At 38.0% G+C, this 20,805-nt stretch overlaps 1 protein-coding gene and 1 long non-coding RNA gene across 15 annotated transcripts in view; one reads left to right on the top strand and one right to left on the bottom strand.

The window, feature by feature from the left end:
* Positions 1-20,805, bottom strand: part of lrp1bb (low density lipoprotein receptor-related protein 1Bb) — a 442,399-nt gene that overhangs the window by 283,757 nt on the left and 137,837 nt on the right. The window lies entirely within an intron of this gene.
* Positions 638-19,589, top strand: LOC137075536 (uncharacterized). 2 transcript variants are annotated; one of them, XR_010905054.1, is made up of 5 exons: positions 638-1,234; positions 1,758-1,818; positions 1,916-2,061; positions 8,508-8,699; positions 19,006-19,589. It is a non-coding gene; the product is annotated as an uncharacterized lncRNA (long non-coding RNA). The 2 variants fall into 2 exon arrangements; XR_010905053.1 differs by having other exon boundaries at positions 8,465-8,699.

The raw sequence follows: 20,805 nt of genomic DNA, 5'->3' as shown, positions 1-20,805 counted from the left end.
CAGTATATAGATGCCCGTCTACTTTAATCCATACACTTCATTCTGCGGAACAGAGGACAAATAGTAGAGTAAATAGAAGGATTGTTCGCTTTGATGAATCCAGTTTACAGAGATTTTTATCTCTGGACAGAGCACTGAAGGATACCATTATCAGGAACAAGTGGATGGTTTATTTTTAAAAGCGTCATGCATCAGAGGCTTATATGTTTGTTCAGAGAATTTGACGGCAGATTGTTTTGTAAACAAGGCACAGTGTTATGGAGAGTTTGCAAAGAAACTTGTAGACAGATGAAGCAGTCAGCTGTATTGGATCTGACAGCAGCTGCATCACAAACAGTAAGTAAATGTTTTCATAATGATTTGTCTGTAAAGTATGGTTTTCCAATATATATTTGATAGTTTGTGTGTGTGTGTGTGTGTGTGTGTGTGTGTGTGTGTGTGTGTGTGTCTGTGTGTGTGTGTGTGTGTGTGTGTGTGTGTGTGTGTGTGTGTGTGTGTGTGTGTGTGTGTGTCCTTGTTTATTTGTTTATATTACATTGTGGGGACCAAATGTCCCCATAAGCATAGTAAAACCTGAGATTACCTACATTGTGGGAACAAGCCCCTGTTGTGTGTGTGTGTGTGTGTGTGTGTGTGTGTGTGTGTGTGTGTGTGTGTGCGCCTATGTGTATTACGGGGACATTTCACCTGAATACACGCCACATTATGAGGACATTTTGAATTATGAGGACAGGGCCGATGTCCTCATAATTCTAACAGTGTAGAAGTGTTTCTATACATAGGGGGAGCTAAAATCCAGAATTTCAGCTAAAGTCCTTATAATTCACATAGACCTGATTTTGTGTATCAGCTGTGTATCGAGACAGCGCCCCTGGACGTGGGTCTGCGGTACTGCACCCCTCATAAATATTCACTCTCGTGTAAGGAATCGGAGCTTCTGATTGGCTGACCGCCTGAAGTCCTCATAATGTCGGAATTTCTCAGACCCAGTGTGTACATCTAATTTCCTTATACAAGTGGATTTATGTAATTTACTCATTATTTAAGCATTATTGTCTACAATTGATGAACTGTCAAATATATTTTTTAACGTAGAGTGATCCCTCGATGAAATGTAATCCTTAAATATATTATAATATCATATAATCGGTTAATTTCCTGTTTGGACCGGATTGAAACCACCTGAGAAAACTTCTGTGATTTGGACCTGTTTGAAGCAACTATTAAAAGAAAGGTAAGTTAATCTGCTGTTTAATCGCTTGTGGCTCATTTTGGCTTGTTTGTGTGTGTTTTATAAGCTATTATCTGCTCGTTTTGCAGTCAGAAAGCAACTAGCACCTGATGCTAACGGGGCTAGCATAGAGTCATTCTGATCCCAGAGAATCAGAGATGCTTGTCATATTTAACTTGTTTTAGATTCCAATATAATTGTAAATAACTTATTTTGAGCACATACATCAGTCTAGCCATCGTAACAATGCGTTGTCATGACTACAATCTGTGAAGGGGATAAAGTATCCTGACATGCTACTGTAAATAGTACTGTAGTTTGATGTTAGGTCGGTTTAAAGTTACTATTATTATCATTTTTAAGAAACTAGGAAATCAATATATGCTTTTATTCCTCCTGAATGTAATAAAATATACTCTGTACCAATAGAACTGTAAGTATTAATGTTTATAATGAAAACAATCTTGCTGAATAATGTCAAATTAAATGCAATGGTCATAATTATAGATGTTTTTCTTTATGACAGCAGACACATCAGATAATGCGCTGGAGGAGGCTGTACAGTTTTCCCTTCAGAAGAGAGAATGGTCTGATAGAGCTAAGTTTAAGTGAAAATATTTTGTTTAATAAAGCTGTGCCAGATACATATGTTGTTTACAGTGATGTTTTTCTTCTGTTGTTCAGTTGTACTGAGTTTGAGAAGGCAGATTTCCTGCTGGAATACAGACGAGACTCATAAGCAAAGAATGAGAGCGGAGGCAAAGAACATATCTTTATGACGCTCTGAAAGTGTTCATCTTTGAGCTTCATTATGATGGAAAACTCCTCTGGTAAGTGTTTGATGTGTATGTAAGTTTGTAATTATGGCCCTGTTTACAATAGGGATGCACCGATATGAACATTTTGCCCGATAATGATAATTATTTATATCAGAAAGCCGTTAACCAATATATTGACCTATACCTAAATACAAATTTTTATATACTTTGAGCACCTGATTACAAAAACTAAAGGCTCACCATAAAAAAAAAGCCATATCCCAAGCACTTTAACATAAATCAAACATATGGAGTACAGTTTGTACTAGTGTAAGATTCCTTAACTTTTAAAATTAGTTTTACACTCCTATGGCCAATTCTGTATAATAAAACAAATTGTACAATAAGGTTTGAGTTTATTATCATCAGTTAACATGATCCACCAATGAATGAATAATGCTTCTACAGGATTTATGAACCTTAGTTCATGTTAATCTCAACATTTTCATTCAACATAACTACCATTAACAAAGGTTATTGCTTTATATTAGTTCATGTTAGTTAATGCATTAACAAATGAGACCTCATTGTAAAGTGTTACCAAAAACACCCACTGCCTAGCAAAAAAAAAAAAAAAAAACTAAATAATGCAAACAAGTCATTGGCCAGCATGACTTAGGCTATAAAGAATCAAAATGCATGTGCCATGGATAAGTCTCCACGTTGCTACCAGGTTATTTACTCAACAGAACACATCCTATATACGATAATGCAGATATTTGAACAAAATCAACATGGTATTGCAACTTATATTTGCACAAAATCACACACAGATGATCTAAGTTATGTAGTCAGAATAGTGCTCTTCCTATGAAACACAACAACTAAACCCGAAGACTTTACAACTTATTACATTAGTGTATACTATTATAATGTAATATGACAACCCCAATCATATGTTATTAATGTTGTGCATTGCTACAGAGCGTGCGCTAAAGATTAAGATGATCACTCGTACAATGATGTGCTGCGGGTTATTAACTCAATGAAACACGCTATATTGCTTATATCTGCAAAAAATTACGCAAATGCTCAAGTGAAGCTTTGACTAAGTTACATGCTAATCTGTGTAACTCCTGTTGTAGAATTGCCCTTCTGCAACAACGCACTGAAACACAACAGCTAATCCCAAAGAATTAACAGCATTTTATTACAAGAGTGTTCTCAGTGTAATGTTATGTATAGGACAGTCCCAGTAGTTATTAATGTTGTGCATCACTGTTTGAGCAGTACGTGCTGAAGCTAAAGATGATCAACGGTACTATAAAGCGCTTTACTCCAACGTTAATTAACTCAACCAAACGCATCCTATAGAGCTCTGGAGGTCACGTGACCCATTCTGTTTTTTGGCAGGGAAGAACAGCCGGCGCCAGCTCGAGTTTCAAGGCAGTTCACTGCGCACTTTCATTCCAAAAGACATACGCTGCGTCCTAATTCGCCTACTTATACTACGTCCTAAAAGTATACTCTTTTTGTGAACAAAAGTATATACTTTTGAGTGTGTAGCAGAAGAGTATGCAAGTTTTGGGACATACTACTTTATTATCTTTAACGTTTAAACTGCCGTCAATCATCTTCACAGTTCAAATCCTCCACATTAATTTCCTGCCATATCGGAGAGAAATGTAAATACTGATAATTGATCACTGAAACCCCTTTATATAAACCTCTCTACTAGGGATGCTCATTTCGGTTAATTTTCCCGACCGACAAGCGATGCTTATTAATCGATTATTAACAGTTAACTGATAAGATTATAATATTGACTTAGCATTACATAAAAATACAACCGACGAGTATCTGTGACCCGTTAAAAATACTTTTTTCACGTTTTTATTTTATTGTGCAAACAGCAGAACATACAGTACAGCTCAACAATAGAACCTAGATTCACACTAGAGCCGAGCCCGACTTTTTTACGCCCCTAGGGCCGGACTTCGGGCTAATTTTCACGTCATACCTAAATGTGGGCCGGGCTTTGGACCTTTTTAGGCTTCTCATTTGTTTTATATTTATTTGATTAATTAAAAGGAACAATGAGGTGTGCTGCACTGGTGGAAACATCATGAGACCATGATAGCTTACTCGACTGTCAAGACATGCTCGCTCAGGGTTAAAGAGTCCAGCGCCAGCAGCAGCGCGCGTTTCTTCAGCAGCTGCTAGAGTTAGGGCCTTTTTACAAATGATTCCTTCATTCATTTTCTCTGACCAGGTATCTTAAACCACGTGTAAATTTTACTCCTGGCAAATGGTTAAATAATAAACGTGTGTGAGATCGTGTTATGGGCTATAGGTTGTAGTCAGATAGATATGATGGAGCTGCAACACGCATCGCCGCAAATGAGTAAAGCAAGCCAACGCAAATGGTCGTAGTCTAAGTCTTAGATGCTCAAAAACACAATTATCTTCAATAAAAATTAATAAATGATCTTACCAGTGCTTCGCTCTTTCATTTTGCGGTCTTTGAGCTGCTGAATAAAATGCATCTTGAATCTTTTGCTTTCGTTGCTGTGAACTCCGTTAAATATAGGCTATACCGCGGGAATTTAAGATCTGATTTATATTCATTTTGCAGAGGTGTAAGGTATAATACAAACTGCATGTTCTTTTATTTTTTTATTTGTTTAGATTGTTTAGCTCGTTTCGTTAGTGAGTACCGTTGCGAGCAGCATCAGCCTGCCTCAGCTCGTCAAAAATGCCTTTTTAATGTGGAGGTAATATTATAGTAGGCTAAATTAACTAACATTGTGATACTTGAAGTGTTTTAAATCTATGGATTTTATTATAGGCAAGACAAGTCAATAGTTGATTTGAGAGGCTAAATTGATTAAACATGCGGTTTACTCACTGTTGGCCACTGGCCACTTGGTCGTCACTTAAAAAAATGTAAACTTTAATTTAACAAACAAAAAATTGCTCTAAACATTTTTCTAAATTAACTTAACAATGAAACGAAACAAAATATAACTACTTTGACATTAAAAACAAAACTGAACTATTTTAATGGCTGCAACAATGTAAGCTAATGTAAGCCCCCCCTTACATTACATTTTAAAAAAAGTGATTCCAATCATATCAAGCAATTCAAAACCATCATGATGAATACTGCGCATCTGAAGTGTCTCGGCTGAAGGAAAATTACATGATCTATCAGCTTATATATATCGGCATAATTTTCATATCGGATTGATAACGTTAACATTAATAATGTCCATTTATTGGATGATAACGATATGGTGGCAATAAATTGTGCATCCCTAATTTACACCTGGTATTAAGATGCGTTTTGGTCGATCGGATCTCGAGTAGATGAGGGACACACATTCCCGTTTACACTTGGTGTTTTAGTCAGTCTCTTTTATTCATTTTCAACCACTTCTGTCCTGATTTCTTCAAAGGGAGGGTGTATGGGTGAGTAAATGTATGGGCTTTTTCGGGTCTTTTGTTCTAATGGACTTTTTTTTTTGAACGAACTTCCAACTTACCAATAGTACCAATAACTTGTATTTTCATTGCATTTTTCATTTTTAAAAATAATGAATAGAGAAACCAAAAGAATATGAATCAAATTGAGTTGGCTTAGCAAATAGATATCCTTCAGTTATTTGCATGCCTAATTATGCCTGTTAAACTGTATTATAGGAGCTACAGTTACTTCCACTGTTCATGCTATTGCTGTATCACAGGCCCGGCTCCAGCTTTGAGATGCAGGGTGGGCCCATTGAAATTCCTGGTGGGCCAGACTTTATTTTAGACATTATTTTTCCCCATAACAACTTAATTTTATAACAAAAGAGGCAGGACTTGAAAGTAACTCCCTATATTTGCAGGGCTCAATATATATATATATATAGTACAGGCCAAAAGTTTGGACACATTACTATTTGTAATGTTTTTGAAAGAAGTTTCTTCTGCTCATCAAGCCTGCATTTATTTGATCAAAAATACAGAAAAAAATTAATATTGTGATATATTATTACAATTTAAAATATTTGTTTTTCATACTCTTGTTATCTTGTTATTCTACTTTAAATGATGATTTATTTCTGTGATCAGAGCTGTATTTTCCGGATCATTCCTCCAGTCTTCAGTGATCATGATCCTTCAGAAATCATTCTCAGATGAGGATTCATTATGAGTGTTGGAAACAGTTCTGCTCACTAATATTATTTCATAACCTGTGATATGTTTTTATAATACTTTGATGAATAAAAAGTAAAAAAATAAAAATAAAAAAAAGAAGCAAATGTTTTAAAAATAGAAATCTTTTGTAACAACAGTATACAATACTGGTCAGTCATTTTTTTTATTTCTTTTTTTAAATAAATCAATAATTTTATTCAGCAAGGATGTGTTAAATTGATAAAAAGTGATAGTAAAGGAGATTTATATTATTTGAAAATATGTTTTTATTTTGAATAAATGCAGTTCTTTTGAACCTTTTATTCATCAAATATATTATTCAGCAGAACTGTTTCCAACACTCATAATAAATCAGAATATGAGAATGATTTCTGAAGGATCATGATCACTGAAGACTGGAGGAACCATCCTGAAAAATCAGCTTTGATCACAGAAATAAATGATCATTTAAAGTAGAATACATTGAAAAACAAATATTTTAAATTGTAATAATATATCACAATATTAATTTTTGTTCTGTATTTTTGATCAAATAAATGCAGGCTTGATGAGCAGAAGAAACTTCTTTCAAAAACATTACAAATAGTAACGTGTCCAAACTTTTGGCCTGTTTTGTATATTTTTAAATAACCTTCAACTACAACATTATAGAGTAATACAAAATACACAAAAATTAAAATAAACTTAGAGGTTCCTAGGACAATTAATAGGAAACATGCCTAGTTGGGCTGTCGAAATTATTTGTTTTTTTGATGCATCGCGATGCAGACAAGGAAGACTCGGTATCAGTTCAGTAATAGACCATAACCTATTATAATGTACTGACGCTTTTCTGCCATCATTTGTCGTGTATGTGCATTGTCGCGGTAGCATACAAAGGCAGAGGGAGGCGAGACACGAGTGTGAGTAGTTAAAAATGCTCCAACTATTTTAAAAGCAGACATCTGGGCACATTTCGGATTTTTTGAACAACCTGGTAAGCACGACCTGGAGAACACACGTGTTGTGTGTAAATTATGTCACGCACAAATAAAATGTGCATGGGGTAATACCACTAACTTGAGAAACCCCGTCAGCCATTTTCATCGTGAGCTGTTAACGCCTGTCAGTGACAAGGTGGACCCAGCTCAGCCAAAAATCTAATTATATCAACGTTCGAGTTCTTAAAGGGCATGTTTACACCTGGTCATTTCATGCATTTTTACAGATTAGATATATCTGATTTATCAAAACGATTTATTTACATTTGGTCACAAAACGTTTTATGTTTTTACGTTTTGTCTCATGTTTGATACATTAAAGAAGTGTGTTTTCTTTGAGCAGGTAAAATAAAAGGTTCAGGTCATATAACTGACTGACAAAATTATATACATGAGGATGAAGTGCATCGTCAGTGCAGTGTGCTGAATCGTGTTATCGAACCGAATCGATGGCATGATAATCATAATCGAATCGAACCGAACCGTGAGACCAGTGTAGGTTCACACCCTTAATGCCTAGCCTAGTCAAAGACTCAAGAGAAGATCAAAACCCTAAAATAACTGATCAATAAAGCCAGAGGTGAACAGTATTTTTAAACGTATTAACTGTCATATCTGTGTCTTCTTATGTCAAATAAAAATGTTACATCTTATATTAAAATGTAATGTAACCTTCAACCTTTTTTTATTTGCATATTCAATGTATTTTTAATCCAAATGTGTCCTGGTGAGTGGGTTAGCAGTCAAGTGCATGCAACAGAAGTCTGTGTAATTATGGGCCATCATTTTCAGCGATGTCTGTGAAAAACGTCAGCTCAATCCACTCTGCGTGTTTCACTCATCAGCTTGTGCACAGCAGCTATAGTATGGATATTTAATTTTGTTTAATATTCTGTTAATTAGATGCATTTATTTCATCTTTCTCTGGTATTTTGGGCTGATACCGATACTGGTATCGAAGCATCTCTAGTTTCCACATTAGGTCATTCAGCGGAGAGCAGGCGGTCTTTTGTGACTGTTTGAACACATTCAACCACACAGACGTTACACTACGAAAGCAATCTGGTCGAATGAGTTTTCCAACTTCTGGAAGTGGTTGAAAGTTGACAAGCTCAAAATGTTTTAAACCCCATTTACACCTGTGTTGAGCATCATCCACTTTTGATCCGATCGTCCAAAACACATCTTAATACCAAACGCTATTAAACTATTAAATGACTGGTGATCACAAAGAATATATTTGATGATATTAGATTTTCATCACTGATATTGTCTTTTTTTGTGTCTAACAGGAATAAGAATTCTTAATTGAAAGTTGAATTGTCATTTATTTAGTGTTGATCAGCCCGAGATGACAGTTCCCTTTGGATGACTTGTAATCTCTGAACATATGAATCCAAACAACTGGATGAAGACAATCCGTGTGGATAGAAAAACTTCACGTTTGCCTATCTGCTGTAAGGAGCATCTGTCCTGGTGAAGATATCACACAATTACGGCGATTCTGAGTGGCCAAGGAAATGCACGGTACTGTAAACTTTACATAACCTATTTAGCATTTGTAAGATTATTTTAAAGATTCATATTATCCAAGGTTATGTTCCTGACTTTAAATGCATCACAGTATGCCAGGTGTGTGTGGCTTACACGTTTTGTGAGGACCTTATCATAAGAAGATGTTCCTGATGTTTGACTTGACTGAAGAACCTCAGTGTTGTGTGTGTGTGTGTGGCTTACACCTGGGTTGTGAGGACACATGATTTATAAGGACATTCCCATAAGATGATGTTCCTGATGTCTGACTTGACTGAAGAACCTCAGTGTTGTGTGTGTGTGTGTGGCTTACACCTGGGTTGTGAGGACACATGATTTATGAGGACATTATCATAAGATGATGTTCCTGATGTCTGACTTGACTGAAGAACCTCAGTGTTGTGTGTGTGTGTGTGGCTTACACCTGGGTTGTGAGGACACATGATTTATAAGGACATTCTCATAAGATGATGTTCCTGATGTCTGACTTGACTGAAGAACCTCAGTGTTGTGTGTGTGTGTGGCTTACACCTGGGTTATGAGGACACATGATTTATGAGGACATTATCATAAGATGATGTTCCTGATGTTTGACCTGACTGAAGAACCTCAGTGTTGTGTGTGTGTGTGTGTGTGTGTGTGGCTTACACCTGGGTTATGAGGGCACATGATTTATGAGGACATTATCATAAGATGATGTTCCTGATGTTTGACCTGACTGAAGAACCTCAGTGTTGTGTGTGTGTGTGTGTGGCTTACACCTGGGTTATGAGGACACATGATTTATGAGGACATTATCATAAGATGATGTTCCTGATGTTTGACTTGACTGAAGAACCTCAGTGTTGTGTGTGTGTGTGTGGCTTACACCTGGGTTATGAGGACACATGATTTATAAGGACATTCTCATAAGATGATGTTCCTGATGTTTGACTTGACTGAAGAACCTCAGTGTTGTGTGTGTGTGTGTGGCTTACACCTGGGTTGTGAGGACACATGATTTATAAGGACATTCTCATAAGATGATGTTCCTGATGTTTGACCTGACTGAAGAACCTCAGTGTTGTGTGTGTGTGTGTGTGGCTTACACCTGGGTTGTGAGGACACATGATTTATGAGGACATTATCATAAGATGATGTTCCTGATGTTTGACTTGACTGAAGAACCTCAGTGTTGTGTGTGTATGTGTGTGTGTGTGTGGCTTACACCTGGGTTATGAGGGCACATGATTTATGAGGACATTATCATAAGATGATGTTCCTGATGTTTGACCTGACTGAAGAACCTCAGTGTTGTGTGTGTGTGTGTGTGGCTTACACCTGGGTTATGAGGACACATGATTTATGAGGACATTATCATAAGATGATGTTCCTGATGTTTGACTTGACTGAAGAACCTCAGTGTTGTGTGTGTGTGTGTGGCTTACACCTGGGTTATGAGGACACATGATTTATAAGGACATTCTCATAAGATGATGTTCCTGATGTTTGACTTGACTGAAGAACCTCAGTGTTGTGTGTGTGTGTGTGGCTTACACCTGGGTTGTGAGGACACATGATTTATAAGGACATTCTCATAAGATGATGTTCCTGATGTTTGACCTGACTGAAGAACTTCAGTGTTGTGTGTGTGTCAGGGATGGAAATTAGCACCCGCCACCAGCCAAATGCGGGTGATTTTGAGCTGTGGCGGGTAAACTCGCTTCACCTACCGGCCACCGTGGCGGGTAAATAAAAATAGCATACTGTTTCCCCTCTTTGTAAACTTTGTTCAATGCATGCGAGTGCGGCCGTATGTCCGAAAATGACCCATAGAGAAATGACCAGCCGTTTTCGCCATCATTTCCCAGATGTAGTGCTAGAAGGCGCGAATAAGAACTCGCGCACGCTGAGAGAAGATCCGTCACTGTGCATCATCCGAAAGCGCGCACTCGTCTCACAGCGCGCAAATATTGAGTTATTTTTCAAGTCTTGCGCTTAAACGGACAAACTCACACAAAAAGTATGTCAACATGTCCATCTTGATGAGTATCCAAGCAGACATAGTCTGGATATACCTTAAGTGAACTGTATAGAGTCGAGAAAGACGAGCATATCCTTCTATTAGGTCTTAAAGGGGAAGTCGCCTTTACTGCTCTGTTTAATGTCAAAGAAAAGGACATCACGCACTGCTCTTGATTGAATAGCTTTCGTAAGTTTAATAAGGATTAATCTTTAATTTAAACAGTTAAATATGCAGTTATTTTACATTTGATTACTTTATTCAATTTCTGTACCCTTTCTGCAGGCCAGTAGGCCAATACATTATTATTTAATGTACACATAAGTGAGGTCAAGAACAAAACACATTTTAGTTTGAATTTTATTTTATACTGTTGGTTGTTGCAATGTGCTAAATAAATATTTGCATAATTTGTAATTGATTTATTACTTGAAACTTTAATATTAATTAATGGAATTGTAAAGCCTTGATTTTTTAGTAAAGTTACACAGTCATAGCATTAGCCATAAATGCAATGGATAATTGGCATAATTTCATAATTTCTTAATTTCTAGTGTTTCGGTTTCAGCCAATAATTTTTATTTCGGTGCATCCCTACCGACAATGTTCTGCTCGGTATGTCGTCAACACGCTTCAGGAGATGCCAAAACTAGTAGTTTCATTGTTGGTACTAAAAACCTAAAACTGGAAGCCATAAAAGACCACGAATCATCCAAATGCCACATCCAGGTAAAAAAAAAAAAAAACAGCGCACAGAGACCTACTCATTTAATAAAATGTATATCAGTTAATGATTTGTTTGTGTATAAGAGAAAATGTCAGCATTTAATTGAGATTTGAGATTAAATAAACTGCTTAAGTATTGTAGAGCTTGTAGTATTAATTTTTCACGTGCAGTTACACATTATCGGTTAAAAACAAGAAAGTGGCTGGTAAAAACATTGAGTGGCTGGTAGATTTTGAAATCCACCAGCCACAGTGGCCGGTGGACAAAAAAGTTAATTTCCATCCCTGGTGTGTGTGTGTGTGTGGCTTACACATGGGTTGTGAGGACACATGATTTATAAGGACATTCTCATAAGATGATGTTCCTGATGTTTGACCTGACTGAAGAACCTCAGTGTTGTGTGTGTGTGTGTGTGTGGCTTACACCTGGGTTAAGAGGACACATGATTTATAAGGACATTCTCATAAGATGATGTTCCTGATGTTTGACCTGACTGAAGAACCTCAGTGTTGTGTGTGTGTGTGGCTTACACCAGGGTTAAGAGGACACATGTTTTGTGAGGACATTATCATAAGAAGATGTTCCTGATGTTTGACCTGACTGAAGAACCTCAGTGTTGTGTGTGTGTGTGTGTGGCTTACACCTGGGTTATGAGGACACATGATTTATAAGGACATTCTCATAAGATGATGTTCCTGATGTTTGACCTGACTGAAGAACCTCAGTGTTGTGTGTGTGTGTGGCTTACACCTGGGTTAAGAGGACACGTGATTTATGAGGACATTATCATAAGATGATGTTCCTGATGTTTGACCTGACTGAAGAACCTCAGTGTTGTGTGTGTGTGTGTGTGTGTGTGTGGCTTACACCTGGGTTAAGAGGACACATGTTTTGTGAGGACATTATCATAAGAAGATGTTCCTGATGTTTGACCTGACTGAAGAACCTCAGTGTTGTGTGTGTGTGTGTGGCTTACACCTGGGTTAAGAGGACACATGATTTATAAGGACATTATCATAAGAAGATGTTCCTGATGTTTGACCTGACTGAAGAACCTCAGTGTTGTGTGTGTGTGTGGCTTACACCTGGGTTATGAGGACACATGATTTATAAGGACATTCTCATAAGATGATGTTCCTGATGTTTGACCTGACTGAAGAACCTCAGTGTTGTGTGTGTGTGTGTGTGGCTTACACCTGGGTTATGAGGACACATGATTTATAAGGACATTCTCATAAGATGATGTTCCTGATGTTTGACCTGACTGAAGAACCTCAGTGTTGTGTGTGTGTGTGTGTGGCTTACACCTGGGTTAAGAGGACACATGATTTATAAGGACATTCTCATAAGATGATGTTCCTGATGTTTGACCTGACTGAAGAACCTCAGTGTTGTGTGTGTGTGTGTGTGACTTACACCTGGGTTATGAGGACACATGATTTATGAGGACATTATCATAAGATGATGTTCCTGATGTTTTACTTGACTGAAGAACCTCAGTGTTGTGTGTGTGTGGCTTACACCTGGGTTAAGAGAACACAGGATTTATAAGGACATTATCATAAGATGATGTTCCTGATGTTTGACCTGACTGAAGAACCTCAGTGTTGTGTGTATGTGTGTGTGTGTGATTTACACCTGGGTTATGAGGACACATGATTTATGAGGACATTATCATAAGATGATGTTCCTGATGTTTGACCTGACTGAAGAACCTCAGTGTTGTGTGTGTGTGTGGCTTACACCTGGGTTATGAGGACACATGATTTATAAGGACATTATCATAAGATGATGTTCCTGATGTTTGACTTGACTGAAGAACCTCAGTGTTGTGTGTGTATGTGTGTGTGTGTGTGGCTTACACCTGGGTTATGAGGGCACATGATTTATGAGGACATTATCATAAGATGATGTTCCTGATGTTTGACCTGACTGAAGAACCTCAGTGTTGTGTGTGTGTGTGTGGCTTACACCTGGGTTATGAGGACACATGATTTATGAGGACATTATCATAAGATGATGTTCCTGATGTTTGACTTGACTGAAGAACCTCAGTGTTGTGTGTGTGTGTTACTGTGACCTGATACGCTGAAAACACCAGATCAGAAGCTGTTTGCATGAGCAAAGTGTGCGCTTCTCTTTTACATAAATATGCAGAAACAGAATACTTATTTCATTTCAGCAATGTAAAAAATTTAATTTTTGGTTCATTATCAGTTTCATAATAAACCAAACATATTTTTTTCAGCATTCTGAGTTTCTTTGAAGTTGTGTTTTACTCAATTGCTTTGGCAAAGCATCTGTCAGTCAAACTAAAATCTGGTAAAATCGGGGCAGATTAGAATGTGGCGGGCCGCCGGACTATAGGTTAACGATAACTTTTACTACCTACTTCTGTTATGATCAGGGTCAGGGTTAGCCAGACTAGAGGTTAACTATAATTTGTACTACCTACTTCTGTTATGATCAGGGTTAGGGTTAGCCAGACTAGAGGTTAACTATAATTTGTACTACCTACTTCTGTTATGATCAGGGTTAGGGTTAGCCAGACTAGAGGTTAACTATAACTTTTACTACCTACTTCGGTTATGATCAGGGTTAGGGTTAGCCAGACTAGAGGTTAACTATAATTTGTACTGCCTACTTCTGTTATGATCAGGGTAAGGGTTAGCCAGACTATAGGTCTACTATAACTTTTACTACCTACTTCTGTTATGATCAGGGTCAGGGTTAGCCAGACTAGAGGTTAACTATAACTTTTACTACCTACTTCTGTTATGATCAGGGTCAGGGTTAGCCAGACTAGAGGTAAACTATAACTTTTACTACCTACTTTGGTTATGATCAGGGTCAGGGTTAGCCAGACTAGAGGTTAACTATAACTTTTACTACCTACTTCTGTCATGATCAGGGTTAGGGTTAGCCAGACTAGAGGTTAACTATAACTTTTACTACCTACTTCTGTTATGATCAGGGTTAGGGTTAGCCAGACTATAGGTCTACTATAACTTTTACTGCCTACTTCTGTTATGATCAGGGTCAGGGTTAGCCAGACTAGAGGTAAACTATAACTTTTACTACCTACTTCTGTTATGATCAGGGTTAGGGTTAGACAGACTAGAGGTTAACTATAACTTTTACTACCTACTTCTGTTATGATCAGGGTTAGGGTTAGCCAGACTAGAGGTTAACTATAACTTTTACTACCTACTTCTGTTATGATCAGGGTTAGGGTTAGCCAGACTAGAGGTAAACTATAACTTTTACTACCTACTTTGGTTATGATCAGGGTCAGGGTTAGCCAGACTAGAGGTTAACTATAACTTTTACTACCTACTTCTGTTATGATCAGGGTTAGGGTTAGCCAGACTATAGGTCTACTATAACTTTTACTGCCTACTTCTGCTATGATCAGGGTTAGGGTTAGCCAGACTAGAGGTTAACTATAACTTTTACTACCTACTTCTGTTATGATCAGGGTTAGGGTTAGCCAGACTAGAGGTTAACTATAACTTTTACTACCTACTTCTGTTATGATCAGGGTTAGGGTTAGACAGACTAGAGGTTAACTATAACTTTTACTACCTACTTCGGTTATGATCAGGGTTAGGGTTAGCCAGACTAGAGGTTAACTATAATTTGTACTGCCTACTTCTGTTATGATCAGGGTAAGGGTTAGCCAGACTATAGGTCTACTATAACTTTTACTACCTACTTCTGTTATGATCAGGGTCAGGGTTAGCCAGACTAGAGGTAAACTATAACTTTTACTACCTACTTTGGTTATGATCAGGGTCAGGGTTAGCCAGACTAGAGGTTAACTATAACTTTTACTACCTACTTCTGTCATGATCAGGGTTAGGGTTAGCCAGACTAGAGGTTAACTATAACTTTTACTACCTACTTCTGTTATGATCAGGGTTAGGGTTAGCCAGACTATAGGTCTACTATAACTTTTACTGCCTACTTCTGTTATGATCAGGGTCAGGGTTAGCCAGACTAGAGGTAAACTATAACTTTTACTACCTACTTCTGTTATGATCAGGGTTAGGGTTAGACAGACTAGAGGTTAACTATAACTTTTACTACCTACTTCTGTTATGATCAGGGTTAGGGTTAGCCAGACTAGAGGTTAACTATAACTTTTACTACCTACTTCTGTTATGATCAGGGTTAGGGTTAGCCAGACTAGAGGTAAACTATAACTTTTACTACCTACTTTGGTTATGATCAGGGTCAGGGTTAGCCAGACTAGAGGTTAACTATAACTTTTACTACCTACTTCTGTTATGATCAGGGTTAGGGTTAGCCAGACTATAGGTCTACTATAACTTTTACTGCCTACTTCTGTTATGATCAGGGTTAGGGTTAGCCAGACTAGAGGTTAACTATAACTTTTACTACCTACTTCTGTTATGATCAGGGTTAGGGTTAGCCAGACTAGAGGTTAACTATAACTTTTACTACCTACTTCTGTTATGATCAGGGTTAGGGTTAGACAGACTAGAGGTTAACTATAACTTTTACTACCTACTTCTGTTATGATCAGGGTTAGGGTTAGCCAGACTAGAGGTTAACTATAACTTTTACTACCTACTTCTGTTATGATCAGGGTTAGGGTTAGCCAGACTAGAGGTAAACTATAACTTTTACAACCTACTTTGGTTATGATCAGGGTCAGGGTTAGCCAGACTAGAGGTTAACTATAACTTTTACTACCTACTTCTGTTATGATCAGGGTTAGGGTTAGACAGACTAGAGGTAAACTATAACTTTTACTACCTACTTCTGTTATGATCAGGGTTAGGGTTAGACAGACTAGAGGTTAACTATAACTTTTACTACCTACTTCTGTTATGATCAGGTAGTCCTCACAAATCATGTGTCCTCATAACCCAGGTGTAAGCCACACACACACACACACAACACTGAGGTTCTTCAGTCAAGTAAAACATCAGGAACATCATCTTATGATAATGTCCTCATAAATCATGTGTCCTTATAACCCAGGTGTAAGCCACACACACACACACACACAAAACTGAGGTTCTTCAGTCAAGTCAAACATCAGGAACATCATCTTATGAGAATGTCCTTATAAATCATGTGTCCTCATAACCCAGGTGTAAGCCACACACACACACACAACACTGAGGTTCTTCAGTCAGGTCAAACATCAGGAACATCATCTTATGATAATGTCCTCATAAATCACGTGTCCTCATAACCCAGGTGTAAGCCACACACACACACACACAACACTGAGGTTCTTCAGTCAGGTCAAACATCAGGAACATCATCTTATGATAATGTCCTCACAAAACACGTGTCCTCATAACCCAGGTGTAAGCCACACACACACACACACAACACTGAGGTTCTTCAGTCAGGCCAAACATCAGGAACATCATCTTATGAGAATGTCCTTATAAATCATGTGTCCTCATAACCCAGGTGTAAGTCACACACACACACACATACACACAACACTGAGGTTCTTCAGTCAGGTCAAACATCAGGAACATCATCTTATGATAATGTCCTCATAAATCATGTGTCCTCATAACCCAGGTGTAAGCCACACACACACACAACACTGAGGTTCTTCAGTCAAGTCAAACATCAGGAACATCATCTTATGATAATGTCCTCATAAATCATGTGTCCTCATAACCCAGGTGTAAGCCACACACACACACACACAACACTGAGGTTCTTCAGTCAGGTCAAACATCAGGAACATCATCTTATGGGAATGTACTCATAAATCATCTGTCCTCATAACCCAGGTGTAAGCCACACACACACACACAGGGCCGGCGCTCCGCACACGCACATCACGCACTGCGCGTAGGGCACCAAGTGCTTGGGGGGGGCACCAAAAAATCTGGGTCGTGAAAAAATCATGACAATAGGCTACTAGTATAAATGACAAATAAAATATTTCTAAAAGCATGTTAATATACAAAAGCAATACAAAAGTAATATAGGCCTAGACAAAATTAGTCGAGAAAAAGGTGAATCTCTGTGCCAGTCTCCCTCTGGTGCCCCCCCCTTCCCCACCTCCCAGTGGTCTGTTCGATTATGCCCCAATCAATGTCAAATTTGGCAGACACCGACCTCAGACATGGCCTCGAAAAGGCACCAAGAGTCGGGGGCGGAAAAAAGAAAAAAGAAGAGACAGCGGGATGATGCTCGCGGGTCGCTTGCAGGTAAGACAATAGCCACGTTTACATGCACGTTTTTGAAGTAAAAAGTGCTGGGACAAACGCTGTTAATATGAGAGGGTGTTGCCAAGCTCTCTGTGGCATTATGCCAACATTATCTTAATAACTTCTAACGAAATAAAAAGTTTACCCCTCAGAAAAATTAACTTTCCTCTCAACATTATAACCTGGTGTGAGCGCGCCGCGGCGCGCACTCTTCAGTGGTGAAGGCGCGCGCTGTGTATCGCGTCATATAAGGACGCACACTCAAAAGTAATCGGGTCAGGTCGTTTACATGGTGAAACTTTTCGTTTGATCAGTTCATGAAAAGGTTTATCCCACCCCTCTCCAACCGATTACAATTTCATTCGGTTTGGGCATTTTTATTCCGATTGAGGTGTTTATATGGAGCATTTAAGTGGTCTGGCTGTCATCAGCATCAATGGGGACGTGGCTCAGAAACTGTCATATGATGACCTGATAGCTGATTTTGCAGCTAGGAAATGTAGGCGTGTGCCTCTGTAGGGCCTCTGACAACTGATGGTAGTGAAAATGTTTAATATAGTTCTATAGAATAGCAGAATGGTCTCTTTATAGAGATGTAGTCCCTCTGTCGAGTAATTTCTACTGTGCAGTTATGCATGGTTATTTGCAGTTTAAAATGTGCACTTTAAAATTCATACTTCATAAAATTCATACACTTATACTGTTATTTGCACTAAACTTTTTTTGCACTTTTAACTTTGTGTTTACATTGTTCAGTTCCAATTATTCATTTGCAGCAGTTATTTTGGAAGTAAAGAGAACCTAACTAAGAAATTCTGAATGGTAGTTATTTCTTTGGTTGGTTGGTTGGTTGGTTGGGGGGTGGGGTGGGGTGGGATGGGGGGCACCGCCAAGCATTTGTGCTTAGGGCACCCAAATGGCTAGCGCCGGCCCTGCACACACACACACAACACTGAGGTTCTTCAGTCAAGTCAAACATCAGGAACATCATCTTATGATAATGTCCTCATAAATCATGTGTCCTCATAACCCAGGTGTAAGCCACACACACACACACACACACACACACACAACACTGAGGTTCTTCAATCAAGTCAAACATCAGGAACATCATCTTATGATAATGTCCTCATAAATCACGTGTCCTCACAAAACACATGTCCTCATAACCCAGGTGTAGGCCACACACACACACACACAACAAACACAAGTATTTAACAAACAGCAGCCCATCACTTTTGTCTCCGATTATTAATCAGTTCTAGACTAAAGATGAGGGAGAGGACAGTGGGACGAGTTGGGAGAAAAGGAAGTGGTTTTCACCCCATGGGTTAAAGAATCTGTTTTCCTCTTTTGTAGGGATTCTTGAATCTTCTGAAGGGGCGAGGCAAGAAGAAAACGGCAGATATGGCCTCCAGCGGAGTCTGCAGAACTGAGCACAGTTCACCGGGTAAACTGCAGAGCGTCCGGCTTCAGCAAAACAGCGAGCCTTTGTCAGGAATCAGGGATTATCGCTTACATGAAACTTGCTAAATGTTTGGTAACACTTTATAATAATGTTCAGTTATAAGTCACTTATAAGTTATTAGATAATGATGAACTAATCATTTACAAAACATGACATTCATAAATGACTAAGTAGTATGCTAACATTTTATGACTGTTTTGTTAATTCAGTTATAAGTAATTTATAAGTTATTGGTTAATACATTCATTCATTTTTAGTGGAATGCTATACCATATATTCATATACAAGTGATGTGTATACAATTGTAGTGTACACTTTAGATTAGGGGATGCAGAAAGGGTTGTAAATGAGTTCCACATCACCTGTAGTAGGTGTTGAACACTAGTGTAAGTGCTGACCGGTGAGGGTTCGACCTCTGACACTTCTGCTCATCACCTGATGTGTGTGTCAGAGGACATTAAACCGCTTCACATTATCCCAGATCCCACACAGGACTGCAGAGATTCAGAACACACTGCAGTCCCCTGACTGGAACAACTCTTCTCAATGATGCTGCTTTAGCATGTGTGTGCAGTTGAACACACACCAGCTGAAAACTTGGATTCATCAATACATTACTGATCATTTACTAATAGTCTGTTCATCATTTGTTCAAGATTAGCCATTGTTTGAGATGACACTAAAACAAGTTTGACATAAATACTCCAATAATGTTTAAGTGTTAATTATAGTACATCATCTAATAACTCAAACATCTACTATTGATCTGTTTTGATAATAAACAGCACATTTGTTAATGGTTAGCATATCACTTATTAATCATTAATGAATGTATAGTTAGGTTTTGTAAATGATTTAGTTCATCATCTAAACTTATAACTGAACGTTATTATAAAGTGTTACCCATGTTTGTTTTTTCTTCTGTTGCCGCTGCTGTTTATTCTGTTTTGTTCAAATGTATGGCTATGTCTTAAACTTCTGTTGAAAGCTTTAAAGGGATGTTTTTTCTGTGCTATTGAACTCATGGCTACCGTCACCCGTCTGCTCACCCACATTCTTCAAAATATCTTCCTTTGTGTTCAGCAGAAGAAAGAAACTCATACAGGTTTAGAAAAAAACATGAGGGGGGACCCTTTCATTTATTTTCAGCAATTTTTGTTAATTATGTTTATGAGAGGTTTTAAGTATCTTGTGATTTATGTAATATTGTCAGGGCAACAGCTGTAATGTTGTAAACGAGCACTAATAAACTTCTTGTTCTCTGAAGGTGTGCACTGTCGTATGTCCTCATGTCTGTTTAAAGGTCATGTGATCACACAAATAGCAGTATAGTGTAAAAGACATAGTTGAATATTCAGATATCAGAATATCATAGTTTAGAATGGTTGTGTGTTGGAGTATGAGCCACAGGTGAGGATGTGTTTGCAGTCTCAGTACTGTATTCATTTGTCCTCATAAATCAGGTGTGTCCTTTTAATGCACAATGCCTTCACGTTTGTGTTTGTGTATTGCAATGTCCCATTAATTCATGTTTGTCCCTCTAATACACATTAATGTCATTTATGTGTGTTGTGTATCCACTGTCCTTATAATTTCGTTTTTTGTCATAGGCGGGGCTTAGACACTTAATTATGTGTCCTCATAATTATGTATATTGTCAGGTGGTAATATTATAAGTTGTGTTGTGTGTA

Source organism: Pseudorasbora parva, chromosome 5, assembly GCF_024679245.1.
Source record: "Pseudorasbora parva isolate DD20220531a chromosome 5, ASM2467924v1, whole genome shotgun sequence".
In the NCBI taxonomy this organism is placed as follows: Eukaryota; Metazoa; Chordata; class Actinopteri; order Cypriniformes; family Gobionidae; genus Pseudorasbora; species Pseudorasbora parva.
Note: the sequence above shows the minus strand (reverse complement) of the source record. Positions and strands in the feature narration are given on the sequence as shown.